We start from the raw sequence: 20827 nt of genomic DNA, 5'->3' as shown, positions 1-20827 counted from the left end.
CAAAGATAAACTAAAGGACCAATTAGACAGCATCAAGTAAAATAACATTTTCATTGTGGGGATTTCAGAGGAAAGAAGGAGAAAGGTACATAAAACATACTTGAAAAACTAATGGCTGAAAACTTTCCTAACCAAGGGAATAAAACAAACATCCAGGTTCAGGAAGCTCAGAAAATTCCAAATAAGATAAAACTAAAGAGATCTATGCCAAGGCATGTTAAAAATAAAGTGCTTTGGTGAGTGCTGTGAAGTGTGTAAACCTGGTGATTCACAGACCTGTACCCTTGGGGATAAAAATATATGTTTATAAAAAATAAAAAATTAATTAAAAAAAATAAATAAATAAAGTGTTAGAAGCTAAAGAATCTTAAAAGAAACAAGAGAACACTTTTTTTTAAAGATTTTATTTATTTATTTATTTATTTGACAGAGAGAGAGTGATCGAGAGAAGAGAGAGCAAGAGAGGGAACACAAGCAGGGGACTGGGAAAGGGAGAAGTGGGTGCCTGACACAGGGCTCAATCCCAGGACCCTGAAATCATGACCTGAACTGAAGACAGATGTGTAATGACTGAGCCACCCAGGCACTCCCGAGAACACATTGTTATTTAAAAGGGAAACCCTATAAGGTGGTCCGCAAATTTCCCAGTAGAAACTTTGCAAGGCCGGAGGAAAAATGGCATAATATATTCAAATTGCTAAAAGGAGAACAATAATGACAATAAAACTTCCAAACAAGAATACTCTACTTAGTAAGGTTATTATTCAAATTTGAGGAGAAAAAGAGTTTTCCTGACAAGCAAAAGCAAAATGAGTTTACACTAGTAAAGCAGTTTTACAAGAAATGATAAAAGAACTTCTTTTAGCTAGAAAAAAACAAAAATGACACTAATTAATAATAATACATGAATATTAAAATCTCAGTGAAAAAGGTGACTATACAATAAAGGTAGTGGATTAGTCAGTATAAAATAGTTACTATGAAAGTTAAAAGCCAATACAATGAAAATAAACTAAAACTACAGTAATTAATTAAGGGATGCATAAAATAAAAAGTTATAAAATGTGCTACCAAAACACATAAAACATTGGTGGGTTTGGGAGTAAAATGTGGAGTTTTAGAATATTTTTAAAGTTGTAGACTTAGAAGAGATTGTTATATGTGTAGGGTGATATATGTGAACATCACAGTAACCAGAAAGCAAAAACTTATAGTAGTATACAAAAGAAAATGAGAAAGCAATTTAAACATAATACTAAAGATGAAGTCATCAAATCAAAATGGAAGAGAGAAAGAGGCAAAACTTACAGAGAGGAATAATGCAATACAATGATAGAAAATAATTAAACTGACACTAAGTATGTATTTATCAATAATTACTTTAAATGTAAATGGACTAAATTGTCTAATCAAAAGACATTTTTTTCAAAGAAATGGAACAAATAATCCTAAAATTTATATGGAACCAGAAAAGACCTCGAATAGCCAAAGGAATATTGAAAAAGAAAGCCAAAGTTGGTGGCATCACAATTCCGGACTTCAAGCTCTATTACAAAGCTATCATCATCAAGACAGCATGGTACTGGCACAAAAACAGACACATAGATCAATGGAACAGAATAGAGATCCCAGAAATAGACCCTCAATTCTATGGTCAACTAATCTTCGACAAAACAGGAAAGAACGTCCAATGGAAAAAGGACGGCCTCTTCAATAAATGGTGTTGGGAAAATTGGACAGCCACATGCAGAAAAATGAAATTGGACCATTTCCTTACATCACACACAAAAATAGACTCAAAATGGATGAAGGACCTCAATGTGAGAAAGGAATCCATCAAAATCCTTGAGCAGAACACAGGCAGCAACCTCTTCAACCTCAGCTGCAGCAACATCTTCCTAGGAACATCTCCAAAGGCAAGGGAAGCAAGGGCAAAAAAAAAAAAAAAAAAAAAAAAAGAACTATTGGGATTTTATCAAGATCAAAAGCTTTTGACAGCACAGCAAAGGAAACAGTTAACAAAACCAAAAGACAACTGACAGAATGGGAGAAGATATTTGCAAATGACATATTAGATAAAGGACTAGTGTCCAAAATCTATAAAGAACTTAGCAATTCAACACCCAAAGAACAAATAATCCAGTCAAGAAATGTGCAGAAGACATGAACAGACATTTCTACAAAGAAGACATCCAGATGGCCAACAGACACATGAAAAAGGGCTCCATATCACTTGGCATCAGGGAAATACAAATCAAAACCACAATGAGATATCACCTCACACCAGTTAGAATGGCTAATATTAACAAGTCAGTGAATGACAGATGCTGGTGAGGATGTGGAAAAAGGGGAACCCTTCTACACTGTTGGTGGGAATGCAAGCTGGTACAACCACTCTGGAAAACAGCACGGAGGTTCCTCAAAATGTTGCAAATAGAACTACCCTATCACCCAACAATCTCACTACTGGGTATTTACCCTAAAGATACAAACGTAGTGATCCGAAGGAGCACGTGCACCCGAATGTTTATAGCAGCAATGTCCACAATAGCCAAACTATGGAAAGAACCTAGATGTCCATCAACAGATGAATGGATAAAGAAGATGTGGTATATATACACAATGGAATACTATGCAGCCATCAAAAGAAATGAAATCTTGCCATTTGCGATGACATGGATGGAACTAGAGGGTATCATGCTTAGCGAGATAAGTCAGTCGGAGAAAGACAACTATCATATGATCTCCCTGATATGAGGAAGTGGAGATGCAACATGGTGGGTTAAGGGGATAGGAGAAGAATGAATGAAACAAGATGGGATTGGGAGGGAGACAAACCATAAGTGACTCTTAATCTCACAAAACAAACTGAGGGTTTTTGGTGGGAGGAGGGTTGGGAGAAGGGGGTAGGGTTATGGACATTGGGGAGGGTATGTGCTATGGTGAGTGCTGTGAAATGTGTAAACCTGGTGATTCACAGACTTGTACCCCTGGGGATAAAAATATATGTTTATAAAAATTTTTTAAAAAGACACATAGAGTGGCTGAATGTATAAAAATCAAGACAGCCACATACTAGCTATAAGAGATTCACTTCAGAAGTTGGAACACACAGAGTCTGAAAGTGAAGGGGTAGAAAAAGATATTCCTTGTAAATGAAAATAAAAAACTGATGTAGCTGTAAGTAATATCAGACAAAATAGACTTGAAAACAAAGACTGCAGTAAAAGACATAGTGAGGTACTTTCTAATGGTAAAGCAGTCAATCCAGCACAATTTTAAATATATATGAACCCAAAAGAAAAACACAAAAATATATAAAATAAATATTAGCAGACCTAAAGAAAAGTTGACAGCAATATGATAATAATAAAGGACGTCAACACTCCATACCTATTAATGGGTAGACCATCCAGATAGAAAATTAATAAAGAAACATCAGCCTTCAGTGACACATTAGACCAGATGAACTTAATAGATGCATGCAGAATATTCCACCCAAAGCAGCAGAATATACATTCTTCTCAAGTGCACTTGGACATTCTCCAGGATAGATCACACATTATGCCACAAAATAATTCTGTAATTCAAGAAGACTGAAGTTGTATCAAGTATCTTATCTAGCCACAATACTATGAAGCTTGATTTCAGTGAAAACCAGAAAACTGGAAAAATTACACATATGTATTAGGGATGCCTGGGTGGCTGTCAGTTAAATGTCTGCCTTCGGCTCAGGTCACGATGCTAGGGTCCTAGGATCGAATCCCACTCAGGCTTCTTGCTTGACGGGAAGCCTGCTTCTCCCTCTGCCTGCTCTACCTGCTCTTCCCCCTCCTTGTTCTCTCTCTCTCTCTTTGTTAAATAAATGAACAAAATTTTTAAAAATATATGTAGAGATTAAACAACACATTACTGAAAAACCATTGGGTCATAGAAGAAATCAAAGAGAAAAAAAATAGAGATAAATGAAAAATAGAAATACGACATGCCAAAATATATAAGATGCGACAAAAGTGGTTCTAAGAGACATAAACAATTTAACTTTACTCTTAAGTAACTAGAAAAAGAAAAACATGTGAAACCCAAATTTAATAGAAGGAAAGACATAATGAAGATCAGAATGGAAACATGAGATAGAGGCTTAAGAGACAATATAAAAAATAAGTGAAACTCAGAGCTGCTTCTTTGAAAAGATAAAGTTTAAAAAAACCTGTATTTATTGGGGTGTCTGGGTGGCTCAGTTCGTTAAGCAGCTGTCTTTTTAGTTTAGGTCATGATCCTGGAGTCCCAGGATCGAGTCCCACATCAGGCTCCCTGCTCAGCAGGGAGTCTGCTTCTCCCTCTGACTTTCTCCCCTCTCATGCTCTCTCTCCCTCTCATTCTCACTCTCTCACATAAATAAATAAAATCTCGACAAAACAAAACAAAACGAAAACCTGTATACAGACTCAAGAAAAAAGAGAGAGGGTTCAAATGAATAAAATCAGAAATGAAAGAAAAGTTATGATTTATACCACGGAAATATAAATAATTATAGGAGACTACTCTGAATTATATGCCAACAAAGAGAACAATCTACAAAAAAATTTATAAATAACTAGAGAGTGAGAATCTTTCAACACAGTATCATTAACGAATAGAGTTTTTTGCTATGAACATTGGGGTACAAATGGCCCTTCTTTTCACTACATCAGTATCTTTTGGGTAAATACCCAGTAGTGCAATTGCAGGATCATAGGGAAGCTCTATTTTTAATTTCTTAAGGAGTCTCCACCCTGTTTTCCAATGTGGCTGCACCAACTTGTATTCCCACCAACAGTGTAAGAGGGCTCCCCTTTCTCCACATCCTCTTCAACACTTGTTTTTTACTGTCTTGTTAATTTTGGCCATTCTAACTGGTATAAGGTGGTATCTCAATGTGGTTTTGATTTGGATCTCCCTGATAGCTAATGATGATGAACATTTTTTCATGTGTCTGTTAGCCATTTGTATATTTTCTTTGGAGAAGTGTCTGTTCACGACTTCGTCCATTTTTTAAAGTGATTATCTGTTTTGTGTGTGTTGAGTTTGAGGAGTTCTTTACAGATCTTGGATATTAGCCTTTTGTCTGTAGTATCATTTGTGAATATCTTCTCCCATTCCGTGGTTTGCCTCTTTGTTTTGTTGACTGTTTCTTTTGCTGTGCAGAAGCTTTTGATCTTGATGAAGTCCCAAAAGTTCATTTTCACTTTTGTTTCCTTTGCCTTTGGAGACATATCCTGAAAGAAGTTGCTGTGGCTGATGTCGAAGAGTTTACTGCCTATGGTCTCCTCTAGGATTTTGATAGATTCCTGTCTCACGTTGATGTCTTTTATCCATTTCGAGCAGCAATGGCCACAGTCACCAAACTGTGGAAAGAACCAAGATGCCCTTCAATGGACTAATAGATAAAGAATATATGATCCATATATACAATGGAGTATTATGCCTCCAACAGAAAGGATGAATACCCAACTTTTGTATCAACATGGACGGGACTGAAAGAGATTATGCTGAGTGAAATAAGTCAAACAGAGAGTGTCAATTTTCATATGGTTTCACTTACTTGTGGAGAATAAGGAATAACATGGAGGATTTGGGAGATGGAAAGGAGAAGTGAGTTAGGGAAAATTGGAAGGGGAGACAAACCATGAGAGACTGTGGACTCTGAGAAACAAACAGGGTTTTGGAGGGGAGGAGGGATGGAAAGTTGGGTGAGCCTGGTGGTGGGTATTATGGAGGGCACATATTGCATGGAGCACTGGGTGTGGTGCATAAACAATGAATTCTGAAACACTGAAGAGAAATTTTAAAAAATTTAAAAAAAGAAATTTAAAAAAGAGAAATTAAAAAAAAATTTTTAAAAGAGAAATGGAGAGTTGTTTGTGTTTTTTCTAATAGACCGATTATTGGCAAGAAGATTGAATCTGTAGTCTAAAACCTCCACCAAAACAAAAGTCCAGGACCAGATAGCTTTCCTAGTGATTTCTAATAAATAGTCAAAGATTTAATAACAATCTTTCCAAACTATTATAAAAACTTGAAGAGGAGGTAACACTTCCAAACGCATTGTACACAGTAACCATTACTATGGTACCAAAACCAGACAAGGACATGACAAAAAAGAAAATTACCGACTAATATCCCTGATGAATATAGATACAAAATTACCAACAAGATGATACCAAACCAAATTCAACAATACATTAAAAGGATCATACACCATGATCAAGTGGTATTTATTCCAAACATAAGATCATGGTTCAACATCCACAAATTAACATGATACACCACATTAACAAAATGAAAGATGAAAATTATACTGTCATCTCAATAGATGCCAAAACAGCATTTGACAAAATTTGACACCCATTTGTTATTTTAAAAAAGTCAACAAAGTGGGTATAGAGGGGACATACCCCACATTAATAAAGGCTATACATGACACATGCACAATTATACTCGATGATGAAACCTCAAAGTTATCCTCAAAGATCAAGCACAAAACAAGGATTTCCACTATTCCCAATTTTATTCAACACACTATTGGAAGTCCTAGATATAGCAATTAAGCAAGAAATAGAGATAAAAGTCATCCAAATCAGAAAGGAAGAAATAAAATTGTTACTATTTGCAGTTGACTTGATACAAATTATAGAAAGTCGTACAGACTCCACCAAAAAACTGTTAGAACTAACAAATGAATTCAGTAAAGTTGGAGGATATAAAATTAATATACAAAAAGTTGCATTTCTATACACTAGTAATAGAAACAGAAATCAAGAAAACAATCCCATTTATAATCATATCATATTTAAAGAAATATCTAGAAATGAACAAGAAGATAAAAGACCTGCACACTAAAAACTATAAGACATTGATGGAAAAAATTTAAGAAGACATAAATAAGTGGAGATATATTCCATGTTCATGGATTAGAAGAATTAATACTGTTAAAATGTCCATACTACCCAAAGCAATCTGCAGATTCAATGCAATAATCATCAAAATTCTAATGGCATTTTTCACAGAACTAGAACAAATCTAAAATTTATATGGAACTGCAGAAGATCCTGAATAATTTAAAAATCTTGAAAAAGAACAAAGCCAGAACTTTTAAAAAAACCTAATTTTAAACTGTATTACAAAGCTATAGTAATAAAAACAGTATGGTGTTGGCCTAAAAATAGACACATAGATCAATGGAATAGAGAGACCAGAAATAAACCTAGACATACATGGTCAATTAATTTATGACAAAGGATGCAAGAATAATTGTGAAAGGACAGTCTGTTCAATAAATAATATTGGGAAAACAGAACAAAATAACCCTCAAAAGAATGAAGCTGGACCTCTCTTTTATATCATATGCAAAAATCAATTTAAAATGCTTGAAGACTTGAATGTAAGACCTGAAGTCTTAAAACTTCTAGAAGAAAACATAGACAGTAAGCTCCTTGGCATCGGTCTTAGTGATTATTTTTGGATCTGACTCTACAGGCAAGGGAAACAAAAGCAAAAATAAACAAATGAGACTATATCAAACTAAAAAGCTTTTGCACAGCAAAGAAACCTTCAACAAAATGAAAAGGCAACTACTAAATATGAGAAGGTATTTGCAAATTGTATGTCTGATAAGGGGTTGATACTAAAAATGTACAAAGAATTTATACAACTTAAAACAAAATCCAATAAATAAAATCAAATGAATTTTAAAAATGGGCAGAATATCTGAAGAGACTTTTTTTTTTCTGAAAAAGACATGTAGTTGGCCAACAGACACATGAAAAAGTGCTCCACATCATTATTTATGAGGGAAATGCTAGTCAAAACCACAATGAAATAATACCTTATACATGTCAGAATGCATATTATCAAAAAGACCAAAAATAACACGTGCTGGAAAGAATGTGGAGAAAAGCAACTGTCATGTATTATTGGTGGGAATGTAAATTGGTGCAGCCACCCTTAGAAAATAGTATGGATGTTCCTCAAAAAATTAAAAATAGAATTATCATATGATCCAGCAATTCAACTACTTGACATCTATGGGAAGAAAATGAAAACACTGACTTGAAAACAATATATGCACACAATGAACAATGCTGTTCATTGCAGCATTATGTACAATCGTCAAGGTATGGAAGCAATTTAGGTGTCCATCAATGGATGTTTGGATAAAGAAATGAGGATATGTGTACACATGCACACATACACACAGAATGGAATACTACTCAGCTATAAAAAATGAAATATTGCCATTTATTACAACATGGATAGACCCTGAAGGTATTGTGCTAATTGAAGTAAGTCAGGCATAGAAGGACACATACCTTATGATGTCACTTATATGTAGAATCCAAAAAACAGAACAAATAAAAAAGCAAAACCCAGATTTGTAGATACAAAGAACAGATTAGTGGTTGCTGAGGTAGGGAAAGAGTGAAAAATAGGGAAGGGGATGGAGAAGTACAAACTTCCTGTTATAAAATAAAAATATCATGGAAATATGATATACACAAAGGGGAATATAGTCAATAATATTGTCTAATTTTATATGGTGATAGATGGTAGCTAGACTTATTGTGGTGATCATTTTGCAGTGTATTCAAGTGTCAAATCACTATGTTCACATGAAACTAATACAGTATTGTATGTCAGTTGTACCTCAAATAAAAAAGTCTGCCTGTGTCAAATAGCACATTAAGAAAATAATATACTAACTTTAAATGGTGGAGTTACAATTCAATTAAGCAGAGGTTTGGAGTGCAGAAGAATAAGTGCACACCGTAAGAATAAGTGGATTTCTCCACTAAGATCCTCCTAAGGGCAGGCAATCCCACTGCCTTCTCTAAGGCATCCAAGCTATGTGTTTGGGATATAAACTCCTTTGTGGTTCCCCACTGCTTAAAACTCTGAAAGTACTTACTGCCACCTAGCCATTTTGATCTAAAGCATAAATTTCTAATGATACCATTTTTCTTAGCTGTAACAGTTTAAGAAGAACACTAGAGATATTGCTACACAAGACTGCAAATGATATATTAGACTGCAGTCCAGCAAACTACAAAACCACATGCTAAGTATTTCTGAGTTAACAATATGAAATTAGTTTTCATTCCCAAGAAGAAGTAATTATCTTCCTAGAGCTGACACACCTAATTTTTTTGTTTCTCAATGGGATTTATCTAACACTATTTGTATGTTTCACAATTGTATGTCACTGAGAAATATAATAAATTTTCTGAAAGAAGTGAGGAAAGAAGAATGGTCAAGTGAAGTAAAAGGAAGTAGAATTTCAAATAATCTTATTTAGAAATTTCAATGGTTTACAAATTCTGAAAATATGCTTAAAGGTATATTTTAATGCTTTAAAGGGCTGAGTGCTCAGCCAGCCATAAAATGATGTTCTGAGTTTTATTAAGTAATTCTAGACAAAGGGAGATTGTTTCTCCTGTGCAAGGACACTATGAATTCTCTAAGCTGTTTATCAACAGGGTATAACTAGGATGAAACCCTTCAGCCATTATGTGCTCCAGTATGCTGACCACCAATCTTGTGATAATATTCACCCTCCAGAGGAGGGAGGTGCCTACTATTTTGAGTATCTACTTATGTGCTCTAAGCTCTGAATGAGGTTGTCATAACAGAAGTAACCATCAGTGGTATAATCAGGAGAAATTTTTAAAAAGTCACATCCAGATCACCTCCATTTAACATCTACATTATATTGCTCTTCCTAAATATCTTCCCAGCCCCTAAATATGTCTCTTTTTCATGCACTGATGACCTGTATTGTTAGTTTAAAAATTAATGTGGTGGCATTTATTTTTATTCTATTTTATTTTTTAATTAAATATGGTACTGAAGTAATTTATTTGCTATTTACCTTTGACTATGCCTAGGATAAAACCTCTTTCATTTGTTAATTAATTCATTAAATGTTCATGGAACTCCAAATAGGAATTGAAAACTTTATCAGAGAGGTTAAAGCTTGATAGGTAAACAATTCAGCTAATTGAATTACTATAATATAACATATATTATGAGTGATACTCATTGAAAGATATGAGAAAAACAGTAAAAATTTCAACTCTCAATTATGTTTTCTCACATTTCTTAATATAGTTTATATATAAAGTTTCCTGAGGTTGAGATATCAGTATTTTCTCCTCATTCTTTACCCTAGTGGTGTATTCACTCTGCTTTCTGATAATCACCTCAGGGGGGGAAAAAATCTCTTACACTGACAGTTGAGAGCTCCATTCTTGCTTAGGGACAATCTTTTCTGGATATTTCAAAGGTATTTCGAAATACCCAATGTGAAAATTAGATAATGATAGGAAAATAATAGGAAATCAGGTAGCTATAACTAAATAGAAATATAGAAAACATAAGTATACTGCGTGTCTGTATATCTATGTAAAATATATTTAATTTATAGTTCCCAGAGGATTTCATTTTAAGAGTTGTAGAAGGCATTTGCATTATATGTAACTGAGTACTATACAGAACATATCCTAAGATAAAAAGGCAAAAGACTTCAGGAGTTACTTGATAAAAGAGTTTACTGAAATAACCGATACTAAAACTTGCTTAACATCTCAACATCATCTCAGCATCTCAACATCAGCATCATTAATATGCAAAATAAAGCTATACTATTATACTATTTTAGTATCCAAATGACTAAGATTTTTTTTGAAGAGTGACAATTGTCCAAGTTGGCTAGAATATGGCCAGTTAGAACTCTCACACATCATTGGTAGGAGTGTAAATTGGAACCACTCCCCTGGAAAATCTTTGACAGTATCTACTACCATAGGCATATCCTGTGAAACAGAAGTTTTCCTTAGGTATATACCCTGAGTATTTACCAACTAAAACGTATACATATGTGCATCACAAGTGTACAAGATGTCATGTCAGTATTATTCACAATAAGTCAACTCTGGGGGAGAAAGTGCATGTCCAGTAACAGTGGAATGGATTTTTCTGTTATAATCATCAATGAATGAATTCTCGTTTTACATAACAACATGAATGAATCTTCCAAAAATAGTGTTGAAAGACACTATAGGAAACTAATATATGCCTTATGTTTCCATTAAAGTTTAAAAACAGGCAAAATATCTATCGTATTCAAAGTCAGCAAAGCAGTTACCTTAAAGAAAAAGGGGTACTTAGGTAGCAGTAACATAAAAGTTTTCATAAATAATAGTAATGTTTACTCTTGATCTAGATTGGGTTACATAGGTGTGATAAGTTTATGATAATCCATCAAGCTTTATACTGTAATCATTTATACTTTATATTAAATACTAGTAAAGAGCTTATTTGAAATATAATTTAATATGCATGGATTGTTGTTACTTAAATGCTTAAGATGTAGTTAATCTCCATTATTAAAACAAGTTTTTAAAAAATATATGTTTGCATAATTTTTCATTTGGAAAGTAGATCATTTGTTATCACATTTTAAAAGTGATTATTAAAATATTAGACATACTGTTTTTTCTATAAGGGACAGAATTTTAATTCACCAGCACTGAGAGCACTTAATCCCTATGTACTCTCAAAAAGAAGTGATTCATTCACTTACTTCCAAAATCATCTATTCATGAAATAAGATAGAGACTGAAATCTCTACCCCACCATTTTATAGAATCAGCTCTGATATTCTGCAGAGATTTCAGTTCTGACACTTATTTGTCCAAAATGCTTGGGATTGCAAGATATAGCTAGTTTTCATCTTTTAATATTACTTAATCTAATATGCTAATTATACAAACAGTATCTTACTATATTACATAGTATATATAGTCAAAAGAATCTTTTTAAATAATACAGTATTCCAAAATAATAAGGTAGAGTTTATAACCAGTATAAACATAAAAGTGTTAAACTAATTTTATTAAATGCATATTCTTTTAATTTGTGTATTAATTTTATAAGGCACAATTGTATTTTAAAAACATATGTAAGAACTTTGTAAGTAACAGTAAGTAAATGTGTGCAGTTAATTTTCTCTGCAGTGATTTTTAAAATTATATGACCAAAATATCCAGATAAAAGTAATATGGTTAGCTCACTCTTCCTTCTTTCCTTCCTCCCTCCCTCCCTTCTTTCCTTACTTTTCTTGCTTGCTTGCTTTCTCTATTTTTCTCTATTACCTAAACTGTTTAGAAAGATCAATATCAGATATTAACCTATCAAAACCGATTTTAGATTAAAAAAAAATTCTCCATGAAGAGTGCTTTATAAGTCAGACTGTCATATAAAGAATTAAAACTATCCATGCCATTATATTGATACATGTTTTTCTTTTATTTCTCTGACCCTTAATTATGAATAAAATATTTCTTTTTTGATATGTGAAGCATTTTTTAACTAAACAAATACTTAGGTTCATAAAAGTTGTGTGTTCCTTTTCCCTTCATGTATCTATATTGTTACATACAAATATATACCCCAAAATAAGAAAAATGACATTTTTTATTTGTTATATTTTGTGTTCTATTTTTGGAAGTTAACAGAGCTTAAAGTTTAAATAGTATTTTTCTATCACTTTTAGTTCATTTCCCTGGATTCTTTTACTCTTTGTAACAATTCAGTACCTATTTCAAAAATGCAGTGAACCATTTTTCACTATCTCACTGAAGGAGCAATATCCTTGGTCTCTTTCAAGATCCATTTCTTTAGGAAGCACATTCCAGCAACTGTTTCCAAGATATAAACATTAGTATTACAACGCACTATTTGACTATAGCCTGTGGGGAGGATTTCCATGCTTCAATACAGTATAATATTCGAAAAATAAAACTTTTAAAGCTTGAAAGAGTCTAAGGCAGCATGATTGGGTTGTGACTACCATCTTGAATTAGATATTTTAATGACATGCCCATTTCTTCTTTTCAAGCTTCATTTTCCATTAAAATATAATCTGAACAATTCAAATGTGGACTGAATCTCATACTTTTTCAGAAATCCAGTTTATCTGTTCCAAGCTCATAGCTTCCATTTACTTCAAAGATTGAAACATATAAAGAAGCTCTGTCTGTTTCCTTAGTATAGTGAGTCTTTTAAGACAAGATGCTAATAAAATACATAGCTAAAATGAAGTGTCAATATACTTCTTCAGATGTGTTCACCAAGCCAGTAGAGCCATGATTGCCAAGAGCTCTACTGAGACTATTTATGTTCTATATCCTGGTGATGCAAGCAAAAAGAATAATTATTATAAAAATAAGGACATGAAGGTGTAAGAAATGTGGTGGATTTGCTTCATCTAACAGGACTACTGCATTGTTGATAAGGTTTTTAATCTATTATATATATATACACACACACTGTATATATATATAGTTGTTTTGTTGTTGCTGTTCTCTTTGATAGCATAATCATGAGAAGGTATATCCCAGAATTCTTGGGAGCTTTTTTATTTTCTTTGGTTTTTGAGGGGTCATGTATGAAATTGTATCTTAAAGACTATGGCAAAACAAAAACTGAGTGTTAACTGTTATATGGGTGGATTCTTTTCATAGAAAAAATGAGAAAAGTAGTACCTCATAATAGATTCAAGTACAATAGATTGGACCCTTATGGTTAAATGTGTAGGCTTTTTTTTCCCAGATGATCTCTGAGTTTGCAAATAACTATATACTGAACACAAGCTTTGAGAGGCTTTATATGTGCTATTTAAGCCATATTTGGTACTCACTACATGTTGATTATAAATGTAATTTAAGTTGGAATTTTAAAAAGGCAGAATGTGTTAACTATGAGGCAAATTAGAAAGCATATTTAAATAAAGTGTTATGCATTCACAAAAAAACCCTCACAAATTCTTATTTGTGTTTATGCTATTATCAGCAATATTCTTTCTTTTCACATTTATATTTGATATGGTATTCAGTGATCAAGAGATGCTGTAGCAATCTCTGATTTTTTGAAATTCCTTTTATTATTGGTATTATATTACATTTTACTAAGTTTGAGAAATGAAATATTTCTATTTAATGTTAATTAAGATGTATATAGAAAGAGTATTTAATAGCAAAAACATTTTAAAGCTGATTTCTTCATATTTGGGACATCATGTTTTCCTTAAAGTTTAACTTGCAGCTAAGACATTTTGCAGTGAAACTATTAGAATTTGTTGAACATGGAGATTAGGACCCTTGAAAGAATATTCTTCTGGTTTGCCCGTTAAAACTATTGTAATAGAATTTGATGATGCATAACCACTAAATCATGCAATGTTTTTTTCATCAGAAGTAATCTCCAACCTGAATTATGGTCAAAGCATCAAGCACTGGATTAAAACTATAATTGGTACCAATATTTTGATCATTGGCTTAAGCCTATTTGCTAAACAAGACATTTCCGGAATTATCCAGTACTTGAAATATTTTTATATTCTCTTGGCACTCATCATTGTTTCTTTCACATAAAAACAATCAATAAAGGGTAGGTTTATTAAACATATGAGACAATGACACTTTTGTATACAAGACGACATCATAGACATTATCTGGTTCTCTGATTTTATAGAGATAATACATGATTTTTTTAAGGTTATAGTACCAAAAATCATTAAGTCACTATAGGTAGGAATAAAATAAGTGCTATGTTCATTTTACCATATAACATTCTCTAGTTTGTAATACAATGTATTATACTAGGAATTCTTCTAATTTTAGGTAAACATATGTCCTAGGATGATTAGTGGTGGTTTATGTCTGTTTTCCATGGCATAATTAATAACATCCCTTTTGATCTCAAAGTATCCACAATTGAATGCTAAGTTAAATAGTTGCCTAATATCATAATATTGAATTCATGCTAATATTTACATATGAATATGTTCTCTTAGGTTGAACCTAAACATAAATGTACAGTAGTATCCAATTGTATGCACCTAATATTATATGAGAAGGGGAACTTTGAAATCACAGAGAACTCCGGTCAAATCAGCTTAGCACATAGTTTCCATGGTGCTTGGGTTAAGATAATCTCTCTGGGACTCAGTTTTTATATCAATAAAATATGCTTGTAATACCTGCATTGATATGTTATCTTAAAGATTAAATCAGAAAATATAACAAGTGTAGGGCAACCAACAAATGTTATTTCAATTCTTATAATAACTTTACTTTTTATAAAGAAAAATCTTTAGCATAGTATTTGGGACAATTTATAGTACCAAATAACTGTTCAGCAGCTTAAATGAAAACACTACCTACTGCTCTAGTAGAATCCATTTTAAGCTGAAATTAACAATTGCTCCACTTACCACAGCAAGGAATCCATTTTGCTAAAAATAACAGAAAGGGACATACTGTATTCCAAAAATTTATATTGGTTTACTTGACAAAAAAAAAAAAAAAGATTTAAAATGTATGCATTGCAGTAGTCTAATTTCATTCTCTCATTTCCTCATAGATCATTGTTTTCCCTTATTTTTAACTAAAGCCTTAGAATTTCTTCAGGAATTATCTGTCATTCTTGACACAACATCCCACTGAGACCTTAGCAATTAGTCTTTAAAGAAAAAATAAAAGAAAATGTTTTATGCAGAAATTTCTTTAAAATATTTTAAGCTTAATATATTTAACGTTTTTATTTAGAAGATACCATATATATAAGATATATGAAAACAAATCCTAATAAAACTGAAATGATAGTTTAATTTTAAAATATTTTTATTAATGACATGTATTTTAAAGTAATATGAATGAAATTCATAGTATATGTAAGTAGCTAGCCATAAATTTAGTGCAAATTATTCTCCATTATTTTGATAAGTATTTCTTGAAGCTAGCTATTTTTGGGGTATGGGCATTGACTGACAGCCTGCCTCCAGGGTCAGTGATTCTATGCATGCCCTATTTTTGACATAAATCTTATTTCTCTCTCTTCTTAAACTGCAATTCTATAGATGTTCTACAGAAAATTTAATATCCATCCCTTCTCCAACCCAAACACAATTAGATATGTGACATTGTGCATAAGGAATTCAAGAGTTTATTGAGTGTATGAGTCTAAGGTTCACTTTATTGACTCTATGAGTCTAAAAAATTTGGAAATTATAATCACTTAGATGGCATTAAAGCCACAGGTTTGTAAAATTTCATTTAATTATTGAGTATGGATACAAAAGGAAAATCAAATAGAACCTAATAAGGCAGTTTAACATTTAGGTGTCTGGAAGAGGAAGAAAGGTCAGAAAAGATGAATAAATAGGAATGCGCTGGATTGCCAGCTTGAATTCTGGCATGTAAAGAGCTTACAGGTTCCTACTTCCATCCCTAGTTAAAAAAATAAAATAAAATAAAGACAGACTGAAAGTATGGACTTTCTTGGGTCCCATCTGAAACAGGTAGCACAGTAAATCACTATACCCAAATTTAGAAACAGAGCCTTACCACTAAGATATAGCCAAGATCTATCTATCTGAAGCATAAGCCTCTTGATAGGTCAATAGAAATTTAAAGTTAAAGTTAATAGGTCAATAGAAATTTAATGAAACAAAGCAGTGATAATTTTGATGACTAGCTTAAGGCTAAGTGTGGAATAGCAGAAAGTATTGAGGGTAATAGACTTAGACAGAACTACTCTTTCGTGGGCTCCCTCCAGGGATCCCAGTAGGTTCTCAAAGGGAAGATATGAGAAAGATCTCCTCTGGCTCTGGCAAGGGAAGAAGATTAAGCATTTTGACATATAACGGGAAGTGTCTCCAATACAAAAGCCAACAGAAAAGGCTTTTCTAGAGCTTCATCCCAATTAGAGGTAGCAGAATTCCTCCATTCCTGTAGACTTTTTGTCTCACCTAAGAGGGCCAAGAACAAGGACAACAGGAGTCGGGACTTCAGTGATATTATAAGGGAATACTCCAGAGACTGGAGTAAGGGAGAGGAGGAAAAAAGACTATACCACTAGACAAACGCTACTGAAGGGCATGGCCTTAAGATACAACTTAAGGCCCACTGAAAGGAAAAGCCGAACTAGCAAAAAAACACAGTCTGAAGACTAGACTCAGATCTGATACAGATGTCTAAATTATTAAGGATGGCATTTATGATTAATATATTAAGAACTCTAATAGACAATATGTGAGAACAGATGAATAGTATAAGCAGAGAAGTGGCAATTCTAAGAATCAAAAGGAAATGCTAGGAATCAAAAACATTATAAAAAAATACAGAGTACTTGGATGGTTTCTTCAGTAGAATCAACACAATGAGAGAGAGAATCAGTGGCCTTATAATGGTTGACAATAATTTCTGATGATTGTTTCTGTTTCCTTGGTGTTAGTCATGATATCTCCCTTTTCATTCATAATTTTATTAATTTGGGTCCTCTCTCTTTTCTTTTGGATTAGTTTGACCAATGGTTTATCGATCTTACTGATTCTTTCAAAAAACCAGCTTCTACTTTCATTGATGTGTTCTTCTATATCTCTAGTTTCTATCTCATTGATCTCTGCTCTAATCTTGATTATTTCCCTTCTTGTGTGTGGGTTGGCTTAATTTGTTGTTTAATGTAAAGAGAGCTGGTGTGTTCTGGATTTTTCAATTTTTTTTTTTTTAGGGAGGCTTGGATGGCTATGTATTTCCCCCTTAGGACCACCTTTGCCATATCGCATAGGCTTTGGACCAAAGTGTCTTCATTCCCATTAGTTTCCATGAATTGTTTAAGTTCTTCTTTGATTTCCTAGTTGATCCAAACATTCCTAAGCAGGGTGGTCTCTAGCTTCCAAGTGTTTGAATTCCCTCCAAACTTTTTCTTGTGGTTGAGTTCCAGTTTCAAAGAAATTGTGGTCTGAGAATATGCAGGGAATAATCTCAATCTTTTGGTATTGGTTGAGCCCTTATTTGTGACCCAGTATGTGGTCTATTCTGGAGAAAGTTCCATGAGCACTCAAGAGGAATGAGTATTCTATTATTTTAGGGTGGAATGTTCTGTGTATATCTATGAGGCCCATCTGGTCGAATGTTTCATTTAATGCTCCTGTTTCTTTATTGATTTTCTGCCTGGATGATCTATTATTGAAAGTGGCATGTTAAGATCCCCTACTATTAATGTATTCATATCAGTATGACTCTTTATCTTGATTAACAGTTGTCTTATGTAGTTGCCGGCTCCTGTATTGGGGTCATAAATATTTACAGTTGTTAGATCTTCTTGGTGGATAGACCCTTTAAGAATGATGTAGTGTCCTCCTTTAGTTTAAAATCTAACTTACTAATATGAGAGTCACTACTCCAGCTTTCTTTTGAGGCCCATTGGCATGAAAGATGCTTCTCCATCGCTTCACTTTCAGTCTGGATGTATCTTTAGGTTCAAAATGAGTCTCTTGTAGACAACATATGGACGGGTCCTGTCATTTTATCCAATCTGCAACCCTGTTCTGTTTTCTGGGAGCATTTAGGCTGTTCATGTTGAGAGTGATTATTGAAAGATACGTTTTTATTAGCATCATGTTGCCTGTGAAGTCTTCAAACTCAACATACACAAAACAGATAATCACACCAAAACATGGGCAGAAGGCATAAACAGACATTTCTCCAAAGAAGGCATACAAATGGCTAACAGACACATGAAAAAATATTCATCATCATTAGCCATCAGGGAGATTCAAATCAAAACCACATTGAGATACCACCTCACACCAGTTAGAATGGCCAAAATTAACAAGACAGGAAACAACAAGTGTTGGAGAGGATGTGGAGAAAGGGGAACCTTCCTACACTGTTGGTGGGAATGCAAGATGGTGCAGCCACTTTGGAAATCAGTGTGGAGATTCCTTAAGAAATTAAAAATAGAGCCTCCCTATGATCCTGCAATTGCACTACTGGGTATTTACCCCAAAGATAGAGATGTAGTGAACAGAAGGGCCGTCTGTACCCCAGTGTTCATAGCAGCAATGGCCACAGTTGCCAAACTGTGGAAAGAACCAAGATGCTCCTCAACAGACAAATGGATAAAGAAGATATGGCCCATATATACAATGGAATATTATGCCTCCATCAGAAAAGCTGAATAGCCAACTTTTGTATCAACATGGACAGGGCTGGAAGAGATTTACTGAGTGAAATAAGTGAAGCAGAGAGAGTCAACTCTCATATGGTTTCACCTACTTGTATAGCATAAGGAATAACATGGAGGACATTGGGAGATGGAAAGGAGAAGTAAGTTAGGGGAAATTGGAAGGGGAGACAAACCATGAGAGACTATGGACTCTGAGAAACAAACTGAGGGTTTTGGAAGGGCCATGGGGTGGATGGTTGGGTGAGCCTGGTGGTGGGTATTATGGAGGGCACATAATGCATGGAGCACTGGGTGTGGTGAATAAACAATGAATTCTGGAACACTGAAAAGAAACAAAATTAAAAAATAAAAGAAAGAAGGAAACAGAATCAGTGGCCTTAAAAATATGTCAGCAGAAACTTCCAAAACTAAAATAAAAACAGAGGAGAAAAAAGTAAAGAAAAAGAAAGGAAGGATGGAAGGGATGGAGGGAGGAAGGAGAAAGAAAGCAAAGAAAAGAAATGAAGAGTAGAATAGACCAAACACAAACCATGGGACAACACGATATGGTATAATATTCATAATTGAAATGCTGGAAAGAGAAGAAAGAATGGAGCAGATGAAATACTTGAAGTATAATAGATAAAAACTTTCTAAAAGTAATGATAGAAAACAAAATAATAGAGGAAGCTCAGAAAAAGTCAGGTACTAATAATGAAAAAAAGAAAAAAAAACAGTAATATCATATTCACACTGGAGAAAACCAAAGGAAAAAAGCCTTGAGAAAAGATAGGGATTCAAGAGGGTGATGATATCATACATGAATAAGAACAAGAACTCAGAATTACAGTGAACTTTACATAAGAACCCAAGAGAAAATCTTTAAGAAAAGGCAGACCAAACTGAAAAACACTAACTTTTATTGGGCCCATCAGAGAGCTAAACTTGCAGGTAAACCAACATTTCCAAATCTGGAGAACAAATTAATCCAAAAAAGTCACAGCCAAGATACACTTGCCTAGAACAGAAACTGCTGGATCCATAAATCAGTAGGAACACTTAAACTGCAAATTTGTTCAGTTGCCAAAAACTTAGCTATGCACAAGTAGGAGGAAGAGAACTTTTGGTGACCAAAGACCTGTACTCTGAAAACTATAAAATATTGATGAAAGAAATTGAAGACAAAACAAACTGATGGAAAGATATTCAATGCTCATGGTTTGGAAGATTTGATATTGTTAAAATTTCCATACCACCCAAATCACTCTCCATATTCAGTGCAGTCCCTATTAAAATACCAACATATTTCACAGAACTAGAACAAATAATCCTAAAATTAGTATGGAACCACAAAAAATACACCAAATAGCCAAAGCAGTATTGAGAAAGAACAAAGTTGGGTGTGTCATAATTCCAGATTTCAAGATATACTACAAAGTTTTATAATCAAAACAGTATAGTAGTTGCACAAAAATAGACATAAAGATCAATGGAACACAATAGAGATGCCAGTAATAAACCTACACTTATACAGTCAATTAATCTATGACAATGGAGGCAAGAATATACAAAGGGAACAAGATGACCTTGTCAATGAATGGTACTGGGAAAACTGGACCATTTCCTTACACCAGTCACAAAAATAAATTAAAAATGGATTAAAAACATAAATGTGATAACTGAAACCACCAAACTGTTAGAAGACAACATAAGCAGTAATTTATTTGTTATCAGCTCTAACAACTTATTTTTTTTTTTTTTTTTTTTTAGTTTATGT

Source organism: Mustela erminea, chromosome 4 (genome assembly GCF_009829155.1).
Source record: "Mustela erminea isolate mMusErm1 chromosome 4, mMusErm1.Pri, whole genome shotgun sequence".
NCBI lineage: Eukaryota > Metazoa > Chordata > Mammalia > Carnivora > Mustelidae > Mustela > Mustela erminea.
The sequence above is the reverse complement of the archived record's forward strand: the minus strand, read 5'-3'. Positions refer to the sequence as shown.